This window comes from Scyliorhinus canicula, chromosome 5 (genome assembly GCF_902713615.1).
Source record: "Scyliorhinus canicula chromosome 5, sScyCan1.1, whole genome shotgun sequence".
Taxonomy (NCBI): Eukaryota; Metazoa; Chordata; class Chondrichthyes; order Carcharhiniformes; family Scyliorhinidae; genus Scyliorhinus; species Scyliorhinus canicula.
Genome location: NC_052150.1, coordinates 229725063 through 229731297, shown reverse-complemented (window position 1 = coordinate 229731297; position 6235 = coordinate 229725063). Strand labels below are relative to the sequence as shown.

The 6235-nt window shown below is 54.5% G+C and overlaps 1 protein-coding gene across 1 annotated transcript in view; it reads left to right on the top strand.

The window, feature by feature from the left end:
- Positions 1-271: 271 nt before the first annotated feature.
- The window catches only part of ppp1r16a (protein phosphatase 1, regulatory subunit 16A), a 131340-nt gene continuing 125376 nt past the window's right edge, over positions 272-6235 (top strand). Inside the window, exon 1 of the mRNA XM_038798711.1 lies at positions 272-433. The gene's annotated coding sequence lies outside the window, so the exon portion shown is untranslated. The remainder of the gene's footprint in view (positions 434-6235) is intronic.

The following is a 6235-nucleotide window of genomic DNA, read 5'->3' as shown; positions in this document are numbered from 1 at the left end:
GGCCAGGGCCAGCGTGGGCGGGGCTAGGGTCGGCGGGGGGCGGGGCTAGGGTCGTCTGAGGGCGGGACCAGGTGACAACCTGGGGGTGGCGCCAGCCTGGGGCAGGGCTGGGGCGGGGCCAGGGCCGGCGTGGGCGGGACTAGGGTCGGCGGGGGGCGGGGCTAGGGTCGTCTGAGGGCGGGACCAGGGCCCGCGTTGCTAGGTGACAACCTGGGGGTGGGGCCAGCAAGGGGCAGGGCTGGGGCGTGGCCAGTGCCGGAGGGGGCGGGGTTAGCGGTTCCAACATGGCGGCGGTCGCCAGGCGACGGGAGTGAGGGAGGCCCGGAGGCGCCGCCGATCCTCAGCCTGACCCAGTCCCTCTGCCCCTCCCCCTGCCAGCTCCCCGCCCCCGGGTGGCAGCCCCGCTCCCGGCCCGGATCCCCAGCGGAGCGCGGTGAGTATCAGAGGCGGCGGGTCGGCTCGGGAACAGGGCTCCCCCCCCCTCCGGGATCAGGAGTCTCCCCCCCCCCCCGGGATCGGGGGGCCCCTCCCCCCCCCCCGGGATCAGGAGCCCCCACCCCCCATCAGGAGCCTCCCTTCCTCTCCCCCCCCCCCCCCCCCGTTCATCTGGGGACATTAAGCCTCTTGAGGGGAGATTAACAAAAGTCTGGGGACTATTGGGGGTCCTGGGAGGGTGCTGAGGGGTCTGGGGTGTGTTGAGGGGTTTGGGATGTGTTGAAAAATGAATGAAAATGAAAATCTCTTATTGTCACGAGTAGGCTTCAATGAAGTTACTGTGAAAAGCCCCTAGTCGCCACATTCCGGCGCCTGTCCGGGGAGGCTGGTACGGGAATCGAACCGTGCTGCTGGCCTGCTTGGTCTGCTTTATAAGCCAGCGATTTAGCCCAGTGAGCTAAAACAGCCCCTGTTGTGTGTTGATGGGTCTGGGGTGTGGTTGAGGGGTTAGGGGTGTGTTGAAGGGTCTGGGGGTGTGTTGTGGGGTTTGGGCTGTGTTGTGGGGTTTGGGGTGTGTTGTGGGGTTTGGGGTGTGTTGTGGGGTTTGGAGTGTGTTGTGGGGTTTGGGGTGTGTTGTGGGGTTTGGGGTGTGTTGTGGGGTTTGGGGTGTGTTGAAGTGTCTGGGGGTGTGTTGATGGGTCTGGGGTGTGTTGATGGGTCTGGGGGTGTGTTGAAGGGTCTGGGGGGGTGTTGATGGGTCTGGGGGGTGTTGATGGGTCTGGGGGGGTGTTGATGGGTCTGGGGGGGGGGTGTTGATGGGTCTGGGGGTGTGTTCAAGCGTCTGGGGTGTGTTGAAGGGTCTGGGGTGTGTTGAAGGGTCTGGGGGTGTGTTGAAGGGTCTGGGGGTGTGTTGAAGGGTCTGGGGGTGTGTTGAAGGGTCTGGGGGTGTGTTGAAGGGTCTGGGGTGTGTTGAAGGGTCTGGGGGTGTGTTGAAGGGTCTGGGGGTGTGTTGATGGGTCTGGGGATGTGTTGAAGGGTCTGGGGGGGTGTTGAAGGGTCTGGGGGGTGTGTTGATGGGTCTGGGTGTGTTGATGGGTCTGGGGGTGTGTTGATGGGTCTGGGGGGGTGTTGATGGGTCTGGGGGGGTGTTGATGGGTCTGGGGGGGTGTTGAAGGGTCTGGGGGGGTGTTGAAGGGTCTGGGGGGGTGTTGAAGGGTCTGGGGGGGTGTTGATGGGTCTGGGGTGTGTTGAAGGGTCTGGGGTGTGTTGATGGGCCTGGGGGTGTGTTGATGGGTCTGGGGGGGGGGGTGTTGATGGGTCTGGGGGTGTGTTGAAGGGTCTGGGGGTGTGTTGAAGGGTCTGGGGTGTGTTGATGGGCCTGGGGGTGTGTTGATGGGTCTGGGGGGGTGTTGAAGGGTCTGGGGGTGTGTTGATGGGTCTGGGGGTGTGTTGATGGGCCTGGGGGTGTGTTGATGGGTCTGGGGGGGTGTTGATGGGTCTGGGGGGGGGGTGTTGAAGGGTCTGGGGGGGCGTTGAAGGGTCTGGGGGGGTGTTGATGGGTCTGGGGGTGTGTTGAAGGGTCTGGGGTGTGTTGATGGGTCTGGGGGTGTGTTGAAGGGTCTGGGGATGTGTTGAAGGGTCTGGGGGGGGTGTTGAAGGGTCTGGGGGGGGTGTTGAAGGGTCTGGGGGTGTGTTGAATGGTCTGGGGGGTATTGAGGGGTCTTGGGGATATCAAGTGCTTTGCGGGTTTATCAGGGGTCCGGGGGGGGGGGGGGGGGGGGGGGTGTTATTGGTGAGTAGGTTTTCTTGGTGGGGTATTGAGGGGTCTACGGGTTTATTGAGGGTCTGGGCTATCGGAGGTCTGGTGTATTGAGGGGGCTGGGGGTTTATTGAGAGGTCTGGGGGGTACTGAGGGGTCAGGGGGGTATTGAGGGGTCTGGGGGTTTATTGTGGGGTCCGAGGAGGGGTTATTGATGGGTCTTTTTTTGAGGGGGTTCTGGGGTGTATTGAGGGGTCTTGCCGTTTATCGGGAGTCTGGGCGTTTATCGCGAGGCTGGGCGTTTATCGGGACTCTGGGGGGTATTGAAGGGCTATTGAGGAGTCTGGGCGTTTATCAGGAAGTATTGAGATGTCTGGGGGGTATTTGGGATCTGGGGGGGTATTGAGGGGTGTGGGAGGTATTGAAGGGTCTGGGGGGTTTAATGGGGTCTGGGGGGGCATTGAGGGGTCTGGGGGGGGGGGGTGTCCGGGGGTCTGGGGAGGTGTTTGGGGGTCTGGGGGGGTATCCAGGGATCTGGGGGGTATTCAGCAGTTGGCGGGATTATTGAGGGATCTTGGGGATTACTGAATGGTCTGGGGGTCTATTGGATTGAGGGGTCTGGGGGGTGTTTGGGGGTATTCAGGCCACCGGGGGGGTATTCAGCAGTTGGCGGGATTATTGAGGGATCTTGGGGATTACTGAATGGTCTGGGGGTTTATTGTATTGGGTCTGGGGGGCATTGATGGGTCTGGGTTTTTTGGGGGGGTCTGGTGTTTTATTGTGGGTGTATCCAGAATTGGGGTTATCGAGGGTATATTGGTGGTGTATTAGGGCGGTGTGCATCAAGGTGGACTTGGCGGGGATCAAGGAGGGCCTGGGGAGGCGTCTAGGAGGTCGGGGTGGCGTTGAGGGGTGCTGGGGAAAATTGTGAGGGGCATCGAAGGGATCTGGGGAGTATCAAGGATCTGGCGGTACTGAGCTTCAGTGGGGTACCGAGGGGGTCTGGGGTATTGGGGTGTACCAGGGCCTGGTGGTATTGAGCCTCTGGGGGATATTGTGGGGGTCTGGGGATATTGTGGGGGTCTGGGGGTATTGAGGGGTCTGGGGGTATTGTGGGGGTCTGGGGATATTGTGAGGGTCTTGGGGTATTGTGGGGGTCTGGGGGTATTGAGGGGTCTGGGGGATATTGTGGGGGTCTGGGGGTATTGTGGGGGTCTGGGGGTATTGAGGGGTCTGGGGGTATTGTGGGGGTCTGTGGGTATTGAGGGGTCTGGAGGGGTTTCGGAGGTTGGGGGTGTTGAACCTCTGGGGTATCGGGTTAGATTGCTGCTGCTTTCCTTTTTGTTCTATTGTTTATAATCAGCCCCCAATATCCCCCATATATCTTTGACCATTCACACAGGATTACTGTAATGGATAATTGTACAGTTAGAACTATATTTTCTTATGTGGCTGAGCATTAAATTGACTAAATTCTGTTGCATTTTGGGCCATTTTAAACATTAAAGATAATATGCAAAGTTGCTATATAAACGTATAACTGAATGATGTCCACGTGAAGGCACATTGAACTCTGACTATAATCATTAATATATTTAACAGAATTTGAGGATAGTTGAACCATTGAATCATATTTTTACCTTGTACACAGTGATGATCATATTACTGTAATCATTACAGTAATCTTACTGTAATGGTATCAGTCACCCAACCTGCGGCGCTGAATTCTCTTTGCCTCCTTGCTGCTGGGCATTTTTTTGAGTATAAACTTATTTGTCATTATTTTTAAAGGAGTGTAATCTGAAGGATATTAGTTATTTGGGGAGTTCTCTGTGGGGAGAAATGGAAGTGTTGCAATGGGAAGAGTCGGGATCTATTTGAGCAGGGTGCTCATGTCCAACATGGGTTCGGACATAGTTTGAAGATCTTTCCTCTCCATGAAACTGAACCGGTCATTCGGCAACATTTTGTCAACATTTAAGAAAGTGTTTTGATTGCGTAAATAAGGAGAAAGTGTTTCCAGTGTCAGGAAGGTCAGTAACCAGAGGAACACAGATTGAAGAGAATCGGTAAAAGAAGCAGCCGGGTGGGGGGAGATGAGAATGTTTGTTCACACAGGCATCCGGCAGGCTCGGAGAAGCAGATTCAATAATAACTTTCTGGAAAGGAAAATCAACGCAGGAAATGCTAGATAAACTCGGCGTCAGTGGAGAGAAAACCTGAGTTAACTTTTCCCGTCCGTATGGCTCTTCTACGCAGGGTAGTTATTAGTTAACCACATTGCTGTGGGTCTGGAGTCACATGTAGGCCAGACCGGGTAAGGACGGCAGATTTCCCCTTCCCTAAAGGATATTAATGAACCAGATGGGTTTTATGTCACGTTTTCCCAAAACCAGCTTTTCATTTCCAGATTTTTCTTCGAATTCCCGAGTTTCTATGGCGGGATTTGAACACCCATTCTCTGGATTATTCATTCTGTAATGTGAGCACTACACTGCGATGCCCACAATCTGGTTTAAGGGTTAGCTGCAGCAGTTCTTGAGTTTCGAATGTAATAACAGCCCAGGACCTGTTCTGTGCTCTGGAGGCATGCAGTGCAGAGTGATTTTGCGACTGTGAGATCAGGTTCCTGTTAATACTAATGACATTTTCTGCGTCAGTGTGTTAGATTTCACCTGAATCCTTGACTCGGATAAAGTGCCTTGCTCTCTCGCTCCAATCTTACGGTCGGGGTTTGTGCTGATGTTTAACTGAACCGGGTAAACTGTTGTACTTTCATCAGTCGTAAACTGCAAAGTGTGTCTTTTATTTTTTAAATGAAGAAACACAAGGTGCAAAGTCCCTCTCGCTGTTTTGGACCGTGCTGCGGACTTTCTGATATTTGTACCAAGATAAAAGTTTGAATTTTGTTGAGCTTCTTTCGCCAGGAAGACACTGGGAGGAACTTTACCACAACCGAGCCACACAAAGATGTGTTTCCCAAACTGCCGGAATACCCAATCTCTGGAGACTCCCAACTCCTGTGCTGTCCTCTTGGGGTGATGTTGCAGTTTATCCAAGTGGCCCATGATTCTACTTTGATGTGAAATGTCAGTGACAGCAGACCTGAGACCATCCTCCCCCTCCAGCCATCAGAAGCAGGGGAGCTTCTGGCTAATGTCCAACCCCTGCAGGCTCTTTATTTGTCCTCCGGCTCACGGGTTTCCTATCCCCCTCTCCTGCTTTCAATATCTTCCAGTTTTTGCATTTACCTCTAATGCCTGAAGCATAATTTCACAGCGAGAGGCCGTTCAGCCCATCATGCCTGTGCTAGCCTCGGTCAATGAGCAATACCATTCCCCTGTCTTCCTCTCTGGACAGCTGCTCCACTCTCTTCCCTTCTTGGTTGTACCTCCGATCTCTCTAATTATCTTTTCCATTAAGACTGGACCCAACCCACTTCTGGGCCAGCTCCTTCCTAACCCAGTACTGGTGCCAGTGTCCTACAGAATGGAACTCCTCTTCCCCCACACCCAGCCCTGTGCTTCTCTCTCTAATATCTTTATCCCTACACTCATCTGCTCTGGAGAAAGCACAGGGAAGGGAACGTTGCCCAAATAGAGCAGATGTAACTATCAGGAAACAGGTCGGGCTTCTTTGTTTCTTGGAAAGTGAAGTCGGAGAGGCCTAAGGAAGGGATTAGATCGGGTGAATGTGGAGAAATTGTTTCCACTTGTGGGTAGGCCCAGAACAAGGTCACACAAAAAAAACCAGGAATGAGAAGGAATTTCTTCAGAGAGCGATATGAACGTAGAACTTCTGCTGTGTTTTCGGGAGAACACTGGGTGGCACGGTAGCACAGTGGTTAGCACTGTTGCTTCACAATGCCCGGGTCTGGGGTTTGATTCCTGGCTTGGGTCATTGTCTGTGCGGAATCTGCATGTTCTCCCCGTGGGTTTCCTCCGGGTGCTCCGGTTTCCCCCCACAAGTCCCGAAAGACGTGCTTGTTAGGTGAATTGGACATTCTGAATTCTCCCTCTGTGTGCCCGAACAGGCGTCGGA